Genomic DNA, 22,051 nt, shown 5'->3' on the forward strand with positions numbered 1-22,051 from the left:
TTTCTCTTATCTGTGGGTTAAACCACAGAGCCTAGGACTTGCCGATCAGAAGGATGGCGGTTCGAATCCCCGCGACGGAGCTCCCGTTGCTCAGTCCCTGCTCCTGCCAACCTAGTAGTTCGAAAGCACGTCAAAGTGCAAGTAGATAAATAGGTACCGCTCCGGCAGGAAGGTAAACAGCGTTTCCGTGCGCTGCTCTGGTTCTCCAGAAGCGGCTTAGTCCTGCTGGCCACATGACCCGGAAGCTGTACGCCGGCCAATAAAGCGAGATGAGCGCCGCAACCCCAGAGTCGGCCACGACTGGACCTAATGGTCAGGGGTCCCTTTACCTTCTTTTTTTTAACCCATTAACCTGGGGGGGGCAGCCCCCTCACATCTTTTATTGGAGGAGGGAAGCTCCCTCTGCCCCTAGGAGTTGGCTCCTATGACTACCATGGCCAGGCTATCTCTGCCCAGGAGTGGCCATAGCTTGCCAGAAGCTCTCCCAGGCGATGTTTGTGCTCCTTGAGGAGGGGGCAGCGCAGTCCCACCTAGAGGAAGTTGATCGCTGAATTCCTGAACCGGAGCCCTGCCTGCCTGCCTGCCTCTAAAGCCACCACTTGGTTGGGGCTCAGTTTCGGTGCCTTGGCTCTCATCCAGCTCATTGCAGCAGCCAGGCAGAGAGGCCCAGCACCTGCCCAGACTCACCTGGCTCAGGTAACACAGGGAAATGGCGCCAGGTGACAGTTGCCTGCGGCTTGGCTCCCGCAGTGGGCAACCCCCAGCAGCAGGTGCCTTTTCAGGCCTGTGTCTGAATAGCCAGTTTGGTGGTTGTGTTGGGAAAACTAGTGGGTCTCCCCCGAGGATTTTGCTTGTGATCTGAAGGTGTCCTTAGCTGGGAGGGCAGAAGGTGTGTGGGTTGTGACTGTTTGTTTTGCAGAGACTTTGGACTCCCGCGGCAGGAGGAGAGGGCCCGTGTGCCCGCTTTGCTCATTCTCTCGCGCAGCCCAGCCAGCCGTGTGGTGGGGGCTGCATGCAGATGCTTGAAGCTGAGTGGGGTGTGTGAGAGAAGCTTTTCTCTTCTGCAGGGCTGCTCTGCTGGGATTGCATTTGCTCTTCAGATCGGGGGGGGGGGTGCACTTTCAGAGGTCCCCCTCACGCTCTAACTTGGCATGTGGAACTGCCTGTTGGGTCGCCGGGACATTTTCTGGGCTCAGTCCAGCTGCTCTGGGCTTTGCGTTGAAGACAAAAGATGGTTAAAAATGTCTGGGTGATCTGTGCAGGTTGTGCTGCGTTGGGTTCCCCTCCACCCCAATAAAGCAGGATTGGGTCCCTGCAGCCTCCACACGGCTTGTCGCTGGATTCCTGCTGCTCACCGTCCTTGGAGCGCTTCTTTGCAGAAAATGCATGCTTAACTTGTCAAATATTTTAAACTCAAATATTACTAAACTCCATTCCACGGAGAGAGGTTGTTGGATTGTACTTCCAGTGTGCAAAACCACTCTCTTTGAGGATTTTTCCTGGAATTGTGGAGTTGGAAGGGACCCCATAGGGTCATCTAGCCCAACCCCCCACAGTACATGAATGACAGCTGAAGCATCCCTGACAAGTGGACATCCTTTTTTTGCCATCTCACCGTGTGCCCTTTTTGTGTTGTTTTGTATCTGTGTCCCTTGAATCTGCAGGAGCTCCAGAGGCCTGGTTCTGCACATTTGTGTTAATAATAATAATAATAATACAAAAAAAATTCCTTCCAGTAGCACCTTAAAGACCAACTAAGTTAGTTCTTGGTATGAGCTTTCGTGTGCATGCACACTTCTTCAGATACACTGAAACAGAAGTTGCCAGATCCTTCTATATAGTGAGAAGGTGGGGAGGGGTATTACTCAGAAGGGTGGTGGGAATGGATGATTGGCAGATAGCTGTGATGAGCCTGTTGACGACTCTTAACGAGTCGTCCCACCACTTAACGAGTTCCCACCACCCTTCTGAGTAATACCCCTCCCCACCTTCTCACTATATAGAAGGATCTGGCAACTTCTGTTTCAGTGTATCTGAAGAAGTGTGCATGCACACGAAAGCTCATACCAAGAACTAACTTAGTTGGTCTTTAAGGTGCTACTGGAAGGATTTTTTTTTTGTTTTGACTATGGCAGACCAACACGGCTACCTATCTGTAACTGGAATAATAATACAGTCATACCTCCGGTTACAGATGCTTCAGGTTGCGTTTTTTCAGGTTACGGACTCTCTGAAACCTGGAAGTACCGGAACGGGTTACTTCTGGGTTTTGGGGGTCGCGCATGCGCAAAAGTGCTAAATTGCGCTTTATGCATGCGTAGAGGCGCCAAATTGCAACCCGCGTGTGCACACACATGCCACTGCGGGTTGGGAACGTGCATCCCGCACGGATCATGTTCGCAACTCGAGCGTCCACTGTAGTAATAATAATAATAATAATAATAATAATAATAATAATAATAATATGCTGCCCATCTGACTGGTTTGCCCCAGCTACTCTGGGTGGTCTAGATGACTGAGGTTGCACCTGCCAGCCCAAAACAAGGACGCCTCTTGAGACGGTGGCAGTGGCAGTGCCTTCACCTTGCCGCAGACCTGGCATCCTGCAACGGTGGTTCAGTGGCCGGCAAGCTGCTCTCCGTGGAATTGGGAGCGCGCGACACAGCGTCCAAAGTTACTGGGGTCTAATTTTAAACTTCTAGGCCTGGAAGCTCTCCCTTTAAATCTTTCATGGCACTCTCCTGAAATATTTTAATAGGAAACTTTTCTGTTTCTGGAAGAGCGCAGTTTATTTTTATGCCGGATATGAAAATAAGCCTGCAGGAAGCCTTTACCCAGGGATGCCAGGGTGGGCACAATGGGCCCTTATCTTCATACAATGCCTGCCTTGTCGGAAGGCACCCCCTCAGGGTTGTGACAGTTGGAGGAATCTGCCCCCATGGGACGCTTCTGCTTCTCAATGGCCCGCCTGTCTGTCTGGAAGAAGGGTCTGAGCTTACTGTGGGCAGGGGCTGGCCTGCTGTGGCAAGAGGAAGTTTTCTGCCGGACTGAGGCTTTGTGGGGGACCCCACTGCCTTTTCCCCCAAGTGCACATTTGCTGAAAGCTGTTCTTCGCCATCCTGGCTCACTTTGGTCAATGGGTTTCTGCGTTCTCTCTCCTTTTTTACGGCTTGAAATCACTGCAACATCAGGTGAACAAGCAGATAAACATATTAACACCCCCTTCTTAGGATCTTTTTCTCTCTTTCCACTTTCCCAGACTTCCAGGTTCTTGTCATGTCCCCTCTTTTTCACCTTTTTTCTCAACAAGAAAGCTCCAAACATCCTGCCCTCTTCTCAGAGCGAAGTTGCTCCAGCCCCTTGGTCATTCTGGTAGCCTCTTTTCTGAGCTTCTTCCAAGCTCTGCAGTGCCCTTTTTCAGATGAGGCAGCCAGAACTCTATGCAGTGGTGTTTGTGCCATAGCGATGGATAATGGACAGCTTCACCTTCGTTCCGTTTCCTAATGATCCCCATCATGGAACTGGCCTTTTTCATGGCTTCTGCACGTGGGGTTGACGTCTTCCTCAAGCTCGCCACTCCTGCCCCAAGGCCTCATTCCTCTTCAGTCACAGCCAGCTCAGATCCCATGAGCGTATGTGCAAAATTCAGATCTTTTTGCCCTTGTTTACATTGAATTGCATTTGCCTTTTTGCTGCTTGCTCTCCCAATTTGGAGAGGCCCTTCTGGAGCTCTCCACAATCCTTTCCCCCCCCCCCCCCCCAATCTCCCTGAATCAGAGCCAGACTTGATTCTCTGTGGTACGTGCTCAAGGGAAGGAATAACTCGACCGATAATTCCTTGAGTGAGTGAGCAATTGGATAAAGAACTCAGGTTTAATAAATAGCCTTCTTTGCAAAGGAGGTTGGTGTGCTGTGCCCACAAGAGCTGCTTCTGAGCTTGGAAGTCCTTTGTCTTTGGCAGTGTCTCAGAGCAGGGCAACAGTTCCACTGAACAGAACTGATACCGTATTTTTCTCTCTATAAGACGCACCAGACCACAAGACGCACCTAGTTTTTGGAGGAGGAAAACAAGGGGGGGGGGGAATTCTGAATCTCAGAAGCCAGAACAGCAAGTGGGATCGCTACACAGTGAAAGCAGCAATCCCTCTTGATGTTCTGGCTTCTAGGATAGCTGCGCAGCCTGCATTCGCTCCATAAGACACACACACATTTCCCCTTACTTTTTAGGAGGGAAAAAGTGAGTCTTATAGAGCAAAAAATACGGTAATTGTGTTGGGTTTAGGCTGAATTGCCACCTTGCTAAAGGTAAAGGTAAAGGGACCCCTGCCCATACGGGCCAGTTGTGTCCGACTCTAGGGTTGTGTGCTCATCTCGCTTAAGAGGCTGGGAGCCGGCGCCGTCCGAAGACACTTCCGGGTCATGTGGCCAGCGTGACGAAGCTGCAGCTGGCGAGCCAGCACCAGCGCCACACACGGAAACGCCGTTACCTTCCCGCTATAAAGCGGTACCTATTTATCTACTTGCACTTAAAGGTGCTTTCGAACTGCTAGGTGGGCAGGAGCTGGGACCGAACGACGGGAGCTCACCCCGCCGCGGGGATTCGAACCGCCGACCTTACGATCAGCAAGTCCTAGGCACTGAGGTTTTACCCACAGCGCCACCCGTGTCCCGCTGCCACCTTGCTACTCAGCTGTAAAGTTTATCGTTTACTTGAGGCTTAGTAGGAATCTGTGAGATGAAGTCTTCAAGGCCAGCTTTTGAGGGCAGAGAAGCTCCACTTCTCTCCATCCGCTATATCACTTGTCTGCCAAACACTTGCTTGTTTGGCCACTATTGAAGATTTGCTGGGGAGGGGAGCAGTGTTAGAAACTCAGTTATATAAGCTAGGTGCCAAACGGCTCCCTTAAACCAAGGTTTCAGTTGCCAAAGCAAAATGTCTAGTTGCCTGATGGGCTGACTGTGATTGATTCTCCATTAAACATCTGGCTAGTTCAGATTATAACCTTGAGCTAAGTTAAGAGCTTTAAGAACTGAAAGAGGAAAATCACTTGATCCGGGGACAGTCCACATGCATATTTTGCCTACCCCGACCTCTTTTTCTTAATGGTGACTTCTCTTGCTCAGGCTGCGCAGAAGAAGCAAATCCTTCCGATTGTGCGGATGAAATATAACGGATAGCATTCTACAGGAAGGGGTCTGAGTGTGTGAAAACAGTCCCGATTCAAGGATCCCCACATGGGGGAGATGTCAGGCTCCACCCTGGCGCCCAAGCAGCTTCACTTGGTTGCAAGTGGCCAATAACCAGGTGTAAAATGGGACCTGGCCAATTTTGTTTTTTGTTTTTTTAAAAAAATAATTTTTATTCATTTTCCAAACAAGTTTTATACAGTCAACAAATTATTTTACACTCATGCTTCAATTTTTGACTTCCCTCAGTTTCTCTGTCAATCTTTCGAAAAATTTCTATTTATTGACGCATTTCTAAACATGATATTGCCTTTCCCCACTCCTTTTCCTCTTACTCTCTTTTTTGCAGTATTTCTTACTATTTCACAGAGTCTCTTCAAAACCAACAAGCGTTGTCTGTGCATCACATATATTTTTCAGATATTCTGAAAATTTTCCCCAGTCCTCGATAAACTTTTGGTCTTTCTGGTATCGAATCTTCCCAGTTAATTTATCCAATTCTGCATATTCGGTCAATTTCCTTCTCCATTCTTCCACTGTTGGAATTTCTTCCTGTTTCCATCTTTGGGCCAGAAGTATCCTGGCGGCAGTCACTGCATATTGAAACAGTTTACAGTCTCTCTTATTGATTTCGTTTCCTACCATTCCTAATAGAAAGGCTTCTGGTTTTTTAACGAACGTATATTTCAACATCTTTTTCAATTCATTGTATATCATTTCCCAGAAGTCTTTCACCTTTTTGCACTCCCAGGGGCCTGGCCAATTTTGAACACTGCTATCTTCCGGTTGCTGTAGGACTCCAGCTCACATAATCCCTGGCCCTGTGCTGACTGCAGCTGATGGGAGTTGTAGTCCAGCAACAGCTGGAGGGCACTTGGTTGGTTCCTTGGTATCCTGCAAAACAGAGCTGTTCTACCAGGCCTTTGGCCAAGGCACAGTCTGACCCCCTCCTCTGGTAACCCTCATAGAACTCTAGCCCAGTGGTTGCCATTAATTTGATTCTGAATTGATTTTAGAATGCTGTGTTACTTTTATTGTTGTTAGCTGCTTCGGCTGGGGAGGGCGGGATATAAATAAAATTATTATTATTATTATTATTATTATTATTATTATTATTATTACCGGTATTTATTATCCTCAAACTGCCATGCCAGGACGGCCTGGGGGCTGCTGGGAGGCCCTCAACCCGACAGTGGCTGTGCTGCGCTTGAAAGCCGCACCTGGGACTCAGAGATGGAGGCCGGCTGAGAGTCCTACAAGGTTGTCCATAGGTGGCAAGACTCCCCAGCACTGGGAAATTCAGCCGTGCCCTGTAGGGAGGGAGTGTGGCGTTCACAAGAGCCGAGGTAAAATGCCCTGCAGCCTGTTTGCAGGATCATCTCCCTCCCGTGCTGCATGCTGGGCCAGCGGAAAAGAAGCAGATGGCTTTTTGAGAAGGTGCCGTCTCCTGCAAGGAGCTCAACCTGAGGAGAAAACAGCAAAGACCTGATGAAGAGAGCACAGCAGAGGTTATATTTTCTGAGAATCCTCCAGAAAAACAATCTCTCAAAGGACCTGTTGATGGCATTTTACCATTGTGCTGTGGAGAGTGTATTAACTTATGGTCTGCGTGTGTGGTTTGGGAGCTGCACGGCCAGGGAAAAAACAACTCTGTCCAGGGTTGTAAAGACTGCGGAGAGAATAATTGGGTGCACTCTTCCCACCTTGGATCAAATCTACGCTTCCAGGTGCTATAAGAAAGCTGCAGAGATAGCGCAGGATAATGCACATCCCGGAAATTATCTCTTTCAGCTTCTGCCTTCTGGAAGAAGGTCCAGGGTTATAAAGACTAGGACTAGCCGCCTGAGAAACAGGTTCTATCCAAATGTGATTTTGGTTTTAAATGCAGTGTAAGGAGTCTCTATGGGAGTATATTGTATTTTTTAAGTGGGGTATCAGAGTTTTTAGGGGGCTAACTAGGTTGGGATAGCTGGGATAGCAGGCTTGTTGGTTTTGAATGTCTTATGTAGATTCCCCCCCCCCCCCCAATTTCGTTGTTCTGTATGGGACAATGACAATAAAGAGTATCGTATCGTATTGTATGGGGGCAATGCAATGAATGGAAGCTTCCAGCCAGTGATGGAATTGTCTTTGGAAATCTGGCCCTCTTCCTTCTTCCTCTCCTCCCTGTTTCTTCTTCTTCTTCTTCTTCTTCTTCTTCTTCTTCTTCTTCTTCTTCTTCTTCCTCTTCCTCTTCCTCTTCCTCTTCCTCTTCCTCCCATCCTTCCTCCCTTGCTGCCTTTTGCAGACATTAAGCTTTGCCTGTGAGGTGGCTGCGGGATTTTTATATCTCCAGCAAATCTCCCCCCCCCCCCTCTTTTGATGCAGCAGCGTAATTCTTTGCCTTTTCAAATCCTGGAACACCCCCCACTCCCGGTTTGTGTGCCGCATGTACACGAAGAGCCACACGTTCCCTAGTAATGAAATATTAATGCCCCCATAAATCTTTGATGCCTGCTCCAGTTTGCGTCGGGGATGTTTCTGGCAGGCCGCCCTGCCTGCAGTTTCCCACCGCTCTTCATTAACTGCTCCCCTCGCCGCCTCTTCCCCTCCAGTCATAGATTTGTTAAATTGCCTCCCTTTGCTGCCGCTTCCAGCCGACAGCCAGGCAGCTACTGGTAGGAGGTGGTCTTGGAGCAGAGGACGGCATCTCCGAGGAGGCTGGGGCCTGGCTTGCGGGCCCAGGGTGGGGGCCGCGGAAGGAGGGGGCGAAAGTCCAGCGAAAGGGGATAAGCTTCTGAATGCAGAAAATCTCAGGCAGACAAAAATACTGGCACAACTCCTGGGAGGAGCTGGGAAGCACCGGCGAAGGAAGCAGCCGTTCGAAACTCCCATTGTTCTAGGCGCATTTTGCGACGGGATTTCGTTCGCGCGAGCAGTTTCTGAGCTCTGGGTGCAATACTGAGCCTAAGATTTCAGATTGCAGTCATACCTCGGGTTAAATATGCTTCAGGTTGAGCGTTTTCAGGTTACGCTCCGCGGCGACCCGGAATTAACGGAACGCGTTACTTCCGGGTTTCGCTGCTCGCGCATGCGCAGACGCTCAAAATGACGTCATGCGCACAAGCAGCGAAACACTACCTGCGCACACGCAGTTGTGTGTTACATGCTACTCAGGATGCGAACGGGGCTCCAGAATGGATCCCGTTCGCATCCATAGGTACCACTGTAAAAGTGGCCTTTTTCTGCCTCCTGACTTCCAGCCACTCTCTGAAGACTGGAGAAGGGACACTCATAAGAATATTAGGGGTGTGTGTGTGAGAGAAAGGAAATATGGCTTTGTTTTTTGCAGTCCTCAGATGAGAACTAGACCATGTGAAAAACGAACGTAAGATTTTTAGCTGCAGTTCATTCATTTTCAGCTTTGTATTCTTGCTATTTAAAAAAGTGTGCCTAGACACTCCCTTGCGGCGGCACCTATAACCTAGGTTTTGGGTGCTGTTTAGCTCCTAGCTTTCATATCTCTGTTTCTAACACTGGAAGGAAGGTGCCACCTTGCGTGGCTCCCAGTTCTTCCTAATGTTGAGTCAGAACATCTTTTCTTGCCATGTGAATCCCTTGGATCGGGTCCTCCCCTTTGGCAAGCTTTCTCCATCTTCCAGGGGACAGCCCTTGAGATATTTGAAGATGGCCATCGTTTCCTCTCTCCGTCTGTTCCTCGTCAGGCTTGGCTTCCAGGTCCTCCATCATCCTCTGCCCACCTTCCAGCCTGTCAATACCCGTTGGAGTGAGTCATTTTGCCTTGGAACAGAAACGAAAGCAAATGAAACCAAACACGTATAAACACTAATGGACCTCAAAAGTTGGCATGCAACGATGCTGCCGTTGGCAGGGGATGCTTGCCCCTTGCTGGCAGCAGGAAGGGGCTGAGTCCAGGGACTTCAAGGGCAAAGTGGCACCTGAGCCGCCTAGGTGCGGGGACACAGCGTCGCACGTGCCAGGGACTTTGTCTTGGCAGCCGAAGGTGGAATGTGCTGAGGCAGACACACATATACACCCTGGGCCCTGCCTGCTTTCCAGGCACAGTCAAGGGAACAGCTGCCTCCTCAGGATCCTCAAATTAAATTCCATCCCATTTCTGTGCCGCTTTTGAGGGTCCGAGGGTCTCCCTTGGTGTGATTCCTTCACCCTGCAAGGCACTGTAATAAACGAAAATCTGCCCTTATTCCCTTATGGGGGACACGAGAGGCCTAATAGAGTCCTTTTGTAGGTTCTCCATCGGTCGGAGGAAGAAAACAGAGGCCAACCAGAGAATATTGAGAAGCAAAGCAGCTTGTAAGCCTGATCTTTATTGAACTGTTGCAACAGGGTGCTCCCCTCACACACGGGAAAGGAGGAGGACCCAGAACCAAGGTGTGTCCGCCCTTATATTTTAAATTGCCCACCTTGGAGTCAAAGACCACCCCCAGAAACAACATACCTACTTCACAGAGGGGGTATAGCTCAAGACCACCACCCCAGATACATCATACCTACATCACAGAAAAGGCGGTCTACAGCAGAAATCTGAGTGGGTTGTTTACCTCCTGTCTGGCAGGTTACCTGTTAATGCTCACTTGATTGGATACCCTGGGGAGCCTGGCCAGTCTTTTGTAATGCTAAATACTTAGTTCCTGAGCCAGGTCACAGGCTCACCCTATTCATACACAGACATACCCTTAAGACAGGATTTGTGTGAAGGAAAAGACAATGGGGAGGCTCTTCCATTTGACCTTGCAGAAAAAACACCTGGTCAGGCTGGGAGTCAAAATGGCTCCATGGTTGCTCCCCTGTGCAGCTTCAGACGTGTGGCCTATATATCTATGCATGTGTTTGCCTGGTATATTTTTTGTTGTTGTTGTTTAGTTGTTTAGTCGTGTCCGACTCTTCGTGACCCCATGGACCAGAGCACGCCAGGCACTTCTGTCACTATATTTATGAACCTTTATTATATAGATAAGACCTTAATTTATTTCCTTCAGCACGTTCTGTGTGCTGGTGCAGACCCACCTTTCGTGGGGTCTGCTGTGGGCCAGGGACTGAGTTGTGGGGTAGGTCTTGGCCCAGCCAGTAGTGAGGTTGGGGGAGGCTGGAAGAGGCTGGTGGTGTAAGGCCTGCAGGATCCCAGCGCAGGCAGATATGCAGAGGTGAAGCTGGAGGTGCGAGCTCTGTCTGCTTTGGCAAGACCTTGGGCCTTGCTGTGGGTTCCTGAGCTGCTTCCTCCCTGTGGGCTGCCCCTTTCTGATGCTGCGTCAGCCGCCCTCTGGGCTTGACCGGCCTCCCGCTCGGGAGCGCTCAGAGGCCTGGCACCGTCACTGGTCAGCAGCCAGCCAGCGCTGGCCTTTTGTCTGCCTCTCCCCAACCGCAGCCCAGCTCCTGGCTGGCAGCGTGGGAATCGCAGAGCCGAGCCTTTCCTGGGCATTGGGACTGCCTCTCGCTCGCGAGGCCGGCCAGGAGGCAGCGGCAGCAGGACAAAGCCCCTTCCTGGGCACCTGGCAAGGCCAGTCGCCATGACCTCTGCGGCCCCTGCAACCACCACTCTCTCCTCCACCTCCTCCCAGGGAGAAGAAGCCTTGCAGGTGCTGAATCCATCTTCGACATTTTGTAATGGATCGGGTAGGGAAACGGACTGAAAGGAGGCCGGTCCTTCCTCATCGCAGGTGCAAATTCCTGGCAGCTTAGAAGGGAGGCAGCAGCAGTCCCTGAAGGGGCTGTTGTCCTAGTGCCTCTGTTCTGCTGGTGGTTACTATTGATATATCTTTATTCCTACCCCGCCAAGGCAGTCTTGTTCCCCTTCTGCAGGCTGTGGGGCCAGTTTTGCATGCCTTCCTGGTTTGCGGCTGTTGAACCTTTCCTCCTGAGCTCTCTGGCCCCTCTCCTCTTCTTTCCTTTCCTTTAATCCTTCGCTTATTGCAATCCACTCCTTGGCCAGGGAAGTTAATCTGCTACCTTCAACAGCTGCCTCAAAAGCCAGCTGTGTCTTCTCTCCCCTCCTCGAAAAAGCTTTTCCTCCTTCCTTTTGCCGCTGCCCTTCCCCTCCCTCCCTCTCCTCTCCCATAGCTGCCCAGCCCCAGAGTGTTATGTTCTGGCTCCATGGAATTTCCTTTGACTTCCAGTGGCTGCCAAGCCAAGGAGAACCCCCCCCCCCACCAGCCAGTTTCCATGAGCTCTGCTGGGAGTGGGGATTTGTGCTTCCTGAGCATGGAGATGCTGTCCCTGGAGCCCAGTAGCGATGGATCGGTGGCCCCGGGAGTTCGCCCGTGGGAAGGAAGCCGCAGCGTGCAGACTGGGGGGATCCCAGAGGGAATCTGTGGGTGCCCCTTCGGAGGAGGAGCAGGCGGAGAGGCTCAAGAACTAACACATGGTCCCTTCCTTTAGCCACTACAGTGGTACCTCAGGTTAAGTACTTAATTCGTTCCGGAGGTCCGTACTTAACCTGAAACTGTTCTTAACCTGAAGCACCACTTTAGCTAATGGGGCCTCCTGCTGCCGCCGGGCCGCCGGAGCATGATTTCTGTTCTCATCCTGAAGCAAAGTTCTTAACCTGAAGCACTATTTCTGGGTTAGCGGAGTCTGTAACCTGAAGCAGATGTAACCTGAAGCGGATGTAACCTGAGGTACCACTGTAGTTTCCTAATACTTATTACAGTGGTACCTCAGGTTACAGATGCTTCAGGTTACAGATGGTTCAGGTTACAGACTCTGCTAACCCAGAAATAGTACCTTGGGTTAAAAACTTTGCTTCATGATGAGAACAGAAATTGTGCTCCGGTGGCGCAGCAGCAGCGGGAGGCCCCATTAGCTAAAGTGGTGCTTCAGGTTTAGAACAGTTTCAGGTTAAGAACGGACCTCCAGAACGAATTAAGTTCTTAACCCGAGGTACCACTGTATATCTGACATTTCAGGATCAGAAATATATACAGTGGTACCTCGAGGTATAGACGCTTCAGGTTACAGGCTCCACTAACCCAGAAAACCCTTGTGTTAAGAACTTTGCTTCAGGATGAGAACAGAAAGGAGGCCCCATTAGCTAAAGCGGTACCTCAGGTTTAGAACAGTTCCAGGTTAAGAACGGACCTCCAGAACAAATTAAGTTCTTAATCCTAGGTACCACTGTATATATTTCTCCCCAAGCAATTCTTTTGGCACCGGAATCCCAGCTTTCCCAGGGTTCATGGAGCAGCTCTCCAGCATGTGGTGTAGTGGCTAGAGCGTTGGAAATAGGGCCTGGGAGAGACTTGGGTTCAGGAGGAAGCCAGCCGCCCTCCCCAACCAAGGGTGCTTTGTCCTCGGCACAAACTGATGCCTGTGACTTGACCACACCGGCCATCTGCCCCGTCTCCCTTTTTTTCCTTCTCCCGCCTTCCAACCGTGTCTCATTTCCTGGAGGAAATATCACAGCGGCAAGACATGAGTAATGGGGATGACATACCGTGAGCTTCCTTCTCCTTGCAAGAGCCGTGCGGGGAAGACGGGTTTGGAAGGAGCCCAGAGAGGAGGATGAGAAGGCTGATGATGTCGCTGACAAGGAACAGGGTCTCCAGAGAAGCAGTTCTGAGGCCAAGTGTGAAGGAGAAAGCCAGGAATTCAGGGCGGGGGCTTGTACTTGTGTCTCCCTTTGCAAGTGCAAACAATTTCAACTTCTTGCTGACCTTGATAGGAGAATGGTCCTTGAGTGCTTGAGAGCGATCACTTTGTGTAGGCTGCTTTTCTGCTTGTTGCAAGAAACCACATGTTGGGTTTGGGCGTTCTAAGGAGGCAAGGAGGTTTCTACAAGGGACCACAAGGGAGAGACAGGTTTGTGTCCAGGGGGATTTGTGGCTCTGTGTGCTGTTGTCTCAGCCACTATCCGTGCCCGACTTGGGCGTCCGTGTTCTTGAGGTGGACTTTGGCTTGTAGCAGCTCACCTCCAGGGTTTGAAACTGCCCAGGCGCCAGGCGCATTTTGCTATGGGCACATGCCGAATTGCGAATACCTGGAGATTTCTGGGTCCCAGTTTAAAAAGCTCTGCCGTAAAGGTAAAGGGACCCCTGACCATTAGGTCCAGTCGTCATTGACTCTGGGGTTGCGGCGCTCATCTCGCTTTACTGGCCAAGGGAGCCGGCATACAGCTTCCAGGTCATGTGGCCAGCATGACTAAGCCGCTTCTGGCGAACCAGAGCAGCGCACGGAAACGCCGTTTACCTTCCTGCCAGAGCAGTACCTATTTATCTACTTGCACTTTGACGTGCTTTCAAACTGCTAGGTTGCCAGGAGCAGGGACCGAGCAATGGGAGCTCATCCCGTCGCGGGGATTCGAACCGCCGACCTTCTGATCAGCAAGCCCTAGGCTCTGTGGTTTAGACCACAGCGCCACCCACGTCCCTAGTCCATAGTCCTCTGCCTTAGTCCATAGTTAAATTCCATTTCCCTTTCTGCTATGTGTGTTTCTCCTTCTAGGATAAGTGAATTGTTGTAAGAGCAGGCTAGAGTCAAGCAGTGTAGCTGAGACTGTAGAATCGTAGTGTTGGAAAAGAGCCCCAGGTCATCTAGTCCAACCCCCTGGTGAATAGACATTCTGTTGTGGTGACCACAACCTAGGTTTAAGATGGCATTTGGCACCTAGCTTCTATATCTGAGTTTCTAACACTGCTTACCTCAGGGGATGGTGTGATTTCCTGTCCCCTGTGGAACCCATGCCTTGCCCCCCCTTATCCTTGTTCTGAACCCAGTTTGGCCCAGGTTTGCTTTATTTATTAAATTTATTAGATTCCTTCTCTCGCTGCAGGCAACTCTGGGTTCGCGTCTCCGCTCCTCCACACGCAGCTGCTGGGTGACCTTGGGCCAGTCACACTTCTCTGAAGTCTCTCAGCCCCACTCACCTCACAGAGTGTTTGTTGTGGAGGAGGAAGGGAAAGGAGAATGTGAGCCGCTTTGAGACTCCTTAAAGGGAGTGAAAGGCGGGATATCAAATCCAAATCCAAACTCCGTGCGTCTTTACAGAACCAAAGCAAAACAATAGCAACAAAACCCCCAAACCCATACAGTGATACCTCTGGATGCGAACGGGATCTGTTCTGGAGCCCCGTTCGCATCCTGAAGCGAACGGAACCTGCGCGTGCGCGGGTCGCAATTTGCCGCTTCTGCGCATGCGCGAGACGTCATTTTGAGCGTCTGCGCATGCGCGAGTGGCGAAACCCGGAAGTAACGCGCTCCGTTACTTCCGGGTTGCCGCGGAGCGCAACCTGAAAATGCTCATCCCAAAGCTACTTCAACCCGAGGTATGACTATACATTCATTAAAAGGAGGAGCTCAGGTGGCGATTGCAGGGCCTGGGTTTAGCCTGGTCCCCTGAGGCGGTCCCTCTGAAGCCCCCTTCCCCACATGTTGTTTTGCTTGCATCAATTTCTGTGCGGTAGTTCAGTGCGAGAGGATTTGACGGGGGCGAGCTCTTTCCCTCTCGGCTTGCCAGTTTTTTTCTCCTGGCCGACGAGTCTAGAAAAGCTGGTATTCTGATCATGTTGGAACATTTCGGATGCAGCGCTGCGTATCTAGGGAGGGAATGCATGGAATGGATTTCACATGGATTTCTAAGATGTTTGTGAATGAATCAAGTGCCTGTTTCCTCCTACAAGCCCTGGGAAAGCAATTAGCCTCAGAGTTCGTTTTGCCAGGAGAACGTCGTGTTGGCGTTGGAAGCACCCTGGGACCGGGTGATTCGAACCCGGGTGCATCTGCCTTTCCAGTCTGGGCTCTGATGAAAATGAAGGTGCCTGCATCCGTGCATCGGAGGAGCTTCTGTTCGTTTCGATTAGGCTTGCGCAGAAGCTGCTGCTGCTCTGAAACAGCTTGCATCTTTCAGCCTGGGGCTGTTGTTCGGAGCCTGCGCCCCAGAGAGTCCCACAGCCTAACCAAAAATGCATGCTCTGTTTGAAGGGAAACTCTCCTCTGGGGAAGAGAAAAAGAGAGCGAGAGGCAGTGCTGGAAACTCAGATATATATCAGATAATCATCAAATGGCACCTGAAACCTAGGTTACGGTCGCCACAACAGAACGTCTAGGTGCCTTTTTTTGCCATGAGATTTATTATTATTTGTAGTATTCTTTTCATTTCTATGCCGATTCATATTTTAAAGGGAGGGAAACCTCAAAGCGGGTTATAATACATTAACACATCAAATAAAACAACCCAGAATAAACCAAATTCAACTTTCAAGGAAAATATTTCAGATCCTTCTCTAAGTGACGTTTGCCTTTCTCCATATTTATTTGCTTACTTAATTTCCTGAGCTGCCCCATAGCAGAAGTGCCTTAGGAAGCCATTGTGGTGTAGTGGTTAGAGTGTCGGACCTGGGAGATCAGGGTTCGAATCCTGACTCTCTCATGAAGCTCACAGTCGCAGCCTCTTAACCTCCCTTGCAGGGTCGTTGTAGGGATTAACAGGGGGGGTGAACCATGTGCCAACCTTGCATCCAGAGATCTCCACGGGGTTGCCATTGGACCCAGGGCAGTTGCAAAATGCACCTAGCGCCTGGCGAATTTCAAACACTGGCAAAAGGATGCCCAGAGCTGCCTATCTGGCTGTTCTTCTTGCCTTATCGATTTGCTGAGGGAGGCAGAGCATTGACCACGACCTGCCACTGCCATTCTGGGCCCCTTTATGGGGACTGCCGTCCTCTTCAGCCCACACAAGGGCTCTCACCTATATTCCTGCGGTACCTAATTCATGCTACGACTCGGCCGGGCCATCTGTCGCCCTTTTTGATTGACAGGTTCAATGGGATCTGCACAGTGTGATTATTCTGGTGTAAACATCTTTTCTGCCTGGCGTTGCCGGCGTCGGGGTCAGATGCCTCTGAGACTTTGCTTTGCAGAGCAGGCTCTTTGTTGTGCTCTCTCGGCTTTGCAATCCCGGGCCGGCTCCAGGAGGCGGCTTTGGTCTGTGTCCAACTCGCACTTGTGCAAATGGAGGCTGCGCTCTTGGCATTTGATGGACGAGCTCCTCTCTCGCCCCCTTGTCAATGTCTGCTTGTGTGACAAGTGCCAGTGCCTTTTTAGGGGGTGCCTTGGTGGATTGAGGGGGGGGGACACGGGTGACGCTGTGGCCTAAACCGCTGAGCCTCTTGGACTTGCCGATCGGAAGGTCGGTGGTTCGAATACCCGCGACGGGGTGAGCTCCCGTTGCTCGGTCCCTGCTCCTGCCAACCTAGCAGTTCGAAAGCACGTCACGTGCAAGTAGATAAATAGGTACCACTCCGGTGGGAAGGTAAATGGTGTTTCTGTGCGCTGCTCTGGTTTCACCAGAAGCGGCTTAGTCAGGCTGGCCACATGACCTGGAAAAACTGTCTGTGGACAAACATCAGCTCCCTTGGCCAGTAAAGCGAGATGAGCACCGCAACCCCAGAGTCGTTCGCGACTGGATTTAACTGTCAGGGGTCCTTTACCTTTGCCTTTCGGTGGATGGAGACCCCTGTTGGATGCAGCAGGGTATCCCAGCATAGGGCTTGTTTTTGGGGGGCGTTTGTGGAGAGGATTCCATGATGAGAAGGGAGCCTTGGTTCTTCTGCCCTCCTGGAAAGAGGAATGGCCTTTGTGAAGGTTGCATTTTCTCACACCTTGCTGGAGAACAGGCAGAGCAAAGAAGATAACAGCACAGAAAGGCTTTTTCGACCAGAGTCAAGGCGGGCAGAGCTTCCTAGCTGTGTAGGTGTGCAACTGTGGCTTTGCAGCTTAGCAAGAGTACAGTGATGCTTTGGCAAAGGGCTGTGTGCCTTCGCCCGCCTGCTCTCCTCCTCCCTTACTCACTGAGTCACAAAGCAAACAAGCTGTTCTCTCTGTGGCAGCCAAGCTCCACAAACCGGGAACGCTTTCCTTAGGGACCACGGGGCTGCCCTTGTAGACTCAGCTGGAGCCTGAAACGGAGCACCTGGCCTCCGAGACCTGGCCTAGCAAGACAGAAGTACTGTTTCTGGGGGACAGGAGGCGGGCAGGTGTGGAGGACTCCCTGGTCCTGAATGGGGTAACTGTGCCCCTGAAGGACCAGGTGCGCAGCCTGGGAGTCATTTTGGACTCACATCTGTCCATGGAGGCGCAGGTCAATTCTGTGTCCAGGGCAGCTGTCTACCAGCTCCATCTGGTACGCAGGATGAGACCCCACCTGACTACTGCAATGCGCTCTATGTAGGGCTACCTTTGAAGGTGACCCGGAAACTACAACTACAGTGGTACCTCAGGTTAAGTACTTAATTCGTTCCGGAGGTCCGTTCTTAACCTGAAACTGTTCTTAACCTGAAACACCACTTTAGCTAATGGGGCCTCCTGCGGCCGCTGCGCCGCCGGAACCCGATTTCTGTTCTTATCCTGAAGCAAAGTTCTTAACTTTAAGCACTATTTCTGGGTTAGCTGAGTGTGTAACCTGAAGCGTATGTAACCCGAGGTGTGCAGTACACGATTTATTGGTCTGGCGCGACCCCGCTAATTGATTTATTGGTCCACAATTAGCGATTTATGGCAGCCCGGCAGGTCCGGCACACTTCCTCCTGCGCACTTCTGCCCCTTCGCTCTTTCATCCAGTCACGCCAGTAGCAGAGTTGAAGCACAGCGATGTAAAACAGCCATACGTCCTTTGACAAACACACGCAGTCCGGTTTGTCTATTTACAGCTCTTTATTGAAACAGTTCAGCCATCGCTGCTGGCCGCCATTGCAAACATGTCTCTCTCTCAGACACACAGAGAGAAACTGAACAAACAGGGAATAGTCCCGCCCAGCTTCTAAAAGCTTCTGTCTCCGCCCAGCTGTAAGCTGACGTCAGCAGGTGACACACACCAGGGAATTTAACCAGATAAATTCTGAACTATAACACGAGGTACCACTGTAATCCAGAATGCGGCAGCTAGACTGGTGACTGGGAGCAGCCGCTGAGACCACATAACACCAGTCTTGAAAGACCTACACTGGCTCCCAGTACATTTCTGAGTACAATTGAGAGTGTTGGTGCTGACCTTTAAAGCCCTAAACAGCCTTGGTCCAGTATATCTGAAGGAGTGTTTCTACCCGGACACTGAGGTCCAACGCTGAGGGCCTTCTGGCAGTTCCCTCACTGCAAGAAGCCAAGTTACAGGGAACCAGAGGGCCTTCTCGGTGGTGGCACCCGCCCTGTGGAACGCCCTCCCACCGGATGTCAAAGAGAAAAACAACTACCAGACTTTTAGAAGGTATCCGAAGGCAGCCCTGTTTAGGGACGCTTTTAATGTTTAATAGATTATTGTATTTTAATATTCTGTTGGAAGCCGCCCAGAGTGGTAATAAATTATTATTATTATTATTATTATTATTATTATTATTATTATTATTATTATCATTATTATTCCCCTTCCAAAGGCAAGAGGGCCTGCCATGTGCTCCGTTCAACTGCTGCTTTTTACCAGGCTTCCAAGCAAGGTTTTTGCCCGCGGGCTGCTCCAAAGGGCTGGCGTCTTGCACACTCTCATCTCGCAGGGTCAAGACTACATTGGGGAGAAACCCTGAGGAATTCTGAGACTCGGTGCAAGCTTTCGGAAGGAAGGCTTGTAAGGTTACCAGCAGCGGACCTGTGGGATCTGGAGACCAGCAGTGTTTGAAATTCCCCCAGCTGTGACTACATGGAGGTTTCTTGGAGCCAGGTTGGAACCACACTTTGAAAACCTCCGCCTTAGTCCATAGTTAACTCCATTTCCAAGGGTGTGTGTTTTTTCTTCTTGAACACTGGCGCAACGGAATTGCTGTAAGAGCAGGCTGCAGCCAAGCAGTTGACATAATAGTATTGTAACGCTGGAAGGGACCCCGAGGGTCATCCAGTCCAGCCCCCTAGTGAACAGGCATTCCATTGTGGCCACCGTAACCTAGATTTAAGGTGCGATTTTGTGACTAGCTTATATATCTGCAGACTTATATATCCGGTCCTGTGCCCTGAGACAGGCTAGTGTCGACCTGTTCCTTGAAAAACCTCAAGGAGTAATCCGTGGCCCAGACTGCTTCTTCCAAAGCTGTAATAATAATAATAATAATAATAATAATAATAATAATAATAATAATAATGTTGTTTAGTCGTTTAGTCGTGTCCGACTCTTCGTGACCCCATGGATCAGAGTACGCCAGTCACTCCTGTCTTCCACTGCCTCCCGCAGTTTGGTCAAACTCATGCTGGTAGCTTTAATAATAATAATAATAATAATAATAATAATAATAATAATAATACCACAAATAATATCAAGGTCCTCCTTTACTGGGCCACCTCCACTGTGATTTTGAATTGATTTTAAAATGAATTGATTTTAGAATGCTGTGTTACTTTTTTGTTTTTAGCCGCTCTGAGCCCGGCTTCGGCTGGGGAGGGCGGGATATAAATAAATAATTATTATTATTATTATTATTATTATTATTATTATTATTATTGATGTTCCTGGGCATGAGGATGACGGCCACACCCCTGGCAGTCAGGAGAGCCTGTTCAGCTTGTGTGCTTTGCAAAAAATGACTATTCCCCCCCCCCAAGGGTTGGGGGGCTTCTGCTTAAGGAGTCTGGCTTGGGGATTGACTTGGAGGAAGAGGGGATTTGGGCTGTCTGCAGACGGGTTTCTCTGTCTGCTGTCCTCTAAGCTGCTGCTGCCGTGGCCGCCGCAGGGGATGCATCCTGCAAGGGAGGTTGGCTTGGCTGAGGGAGCTCAGCCGGGGCTCAGCTGCTGCTGCAGGGGGTGACTCCCACTGCTCTTCCTGGCCTGCAAGGCTCTTAACCCCCTCCCTCTGCCCCTCTGCCAGCAGGGAGGAGCACCTGTGGCTGCTGTGCGCAAGGCAGGCGCCTGCCTCCCTCTGGTCCATGGGTAGGCAAACTAAGGCCCGGGGGCCGCATCCGGCCCAATCTTTTTTATATATATATATATATATATAAAAGTTTTCAAATTTATCACAAATAAAAAAGAATCAAAAAGGGAAAAAACCAAAAAGTTTAAAAACACATACATTTCACAATACTTATTTTCAATAACATATTTCCCCGACTTCCTCATACCTCCCCTTCTTGTATTCCAATTCAAATTATTAATTCAGCAAATCCTTATCCGTAATTTTTAACCTATTTCTATACGTAATTTAACATATTATTATTTTACTTTTTCTCTCTCGTCCATTTCCTCAATTTATTTTTGCTAACCTTATTTTCATTTAATTTAGTTCATTTTTTTAAATAAAAACAACAACAACCAATTTTACCTTATCCAGACTTAGACATCAATACTTATACATCAATACTCATTCTTAAGACATTTTTTCTAAAGTCGACCCAAATTCCCTTCCACGAGTTTCCCAATTTTCATACGCATAGCAAAAACAAAAATAAAAAACAGATCAAATTATAATTATACACCCCTGATCCGGCCCAATCGCCTTCTAAATCCGCCCGTGGACGGTCCGGGAACCAGTGTCTTCTTACATGAGTAGAATATGTATTTTTATTATTATTATTAAAGATTTTCTTGATTTACAGAAGTATGTGTAATGTCTCTCATATTTTTTCCATGTAACATTTCTACAAATCAGTTTCATTTGTTGAGACATTAGGAAGAAAAGGGGGAAAGAGGTGGAGGGGGGGAAGATGGGTGGGCGTGGGGGTCGGGCGGCGATGTTTCTATTTTGCTTAATGTATGTAGGGTTTGGTGTCAGAGTTGCCTGTGCGGGTTCTCTGCTGTTCGCTTGTGTTCCTTTGGTGGTGAGAGAGGTTGGGGTTGGCCTGGGGTATGGTTGTTGTTTTGTGATTGGCTGTGGTGGTCTTTGTTTTCATGTGTGAGTGGGGTGGGTGGGTGTTTTGAATCAGGTTAGCCATATTGATTTGTATGCTGTTGGTGGATTTTTGTCGATGTCTTGTTGGGCTGTGTATGTGATAAAGGGGAGCCATACCGGGGTGAAGGCGTCTTCTTCTATTTGTCCCCATGTCGGTTTCAGTTTATTGGTTAATTTTTCTAGTAGGGCTGTTTCCCATACTATTTGGTACCATTGGTCCATGCTTACTCCTGATAGGTCTCTCCAGTGTCTAGTTATGGTGTTTCTGGCTGCTGAAAGTAGGTGGGTTATGAGTTCTTTGTGGTGTAAATGGGCATTGTTGTCTTGGAAGATGTTTAGTAGGGCCAATTCTGGGGTGATTTATGGGGTGCATGCTCTAGTTATCTCCTGCTTGGACTACTGCAAGGCACTCTACGTGGGGCTACCTTTGAAGGTGACCTGGAAACTGCAACTAATCCCGAATGTGGCAGCTAGACTGGTGACTGGGAGTGGCCGCCGAGACCACATAACACCAGTCTTGAAAGAGCTGCATTGACTCCCAGTACGTTTCTGAGCACAATTCAAGTATTGGTGATGAACTTTACAGCCCTAAACAGCCTCGGCCCTGGATACCGGAAGGAGCGTTTCCACCCCCATCGTTCAGCCCAGACGCTGAGGTCCAGCGCCGAGGGCCTTCTGGCGGTTCCCTCCCTGCGAGAAGCAAAGCTACAGGGAACCAGGCAGAGGGCCTTCTCGGTGGTGGCACCCGCCCTGTGGAACGCCCTCACGTCAGATGTCAAAGAGATAAACAACTACCTGACATTTAGAAGGCATCTGAAGGCAGCCCTGTCTGGGGAAGTTTTTAATGTGTGACATTTTAATGTATGTTTAATCTTTGTTGGATGGCGGGGTACAAATAATAAATTATTATTATTATTATTATTATTATTATTACTATTATTATTATTATTATTATTATTATTATTCCCCCTTTTTTCTTCCTAATGTAACCCTAACGTCTCAACAAATGAAACTGACCTATGGAAAACATAACTTGAAAAAAAGAGACATTG

The 22,051-nt window shown here is 49.7% G+C and overlaps 1 protein-coding gene across 4 annotated transcripts in view; it reads left to right on the forward strand.

The window, feature by feature from the left end:
- The window catches only part of SIPA1L3 (signal induced proliferation associated 1 like 3), a 109,107-nt gene that overhangs the window by 16,147 nt on the left and 70,909 nt on the right, over positions 1 to 22,051 (forward strand). The gene's annotated exons all lie outside the window — the stretch shown is intronic.

The sequence above is a fragment of the Podarcis muralis genome, chromosome 7 (assembly GCF_964188315.1).
Source record: "Podarcis muralis chromosome 7, rPodMur119.hap1.1, whole genome shotgun sequence".
NCBI classification, from domain to species: Eukaryota; Metazoa; Chordata; class Lepidosauria; order Squamata; family Lacertidae; genus Podarcis; species Podarcis muralis.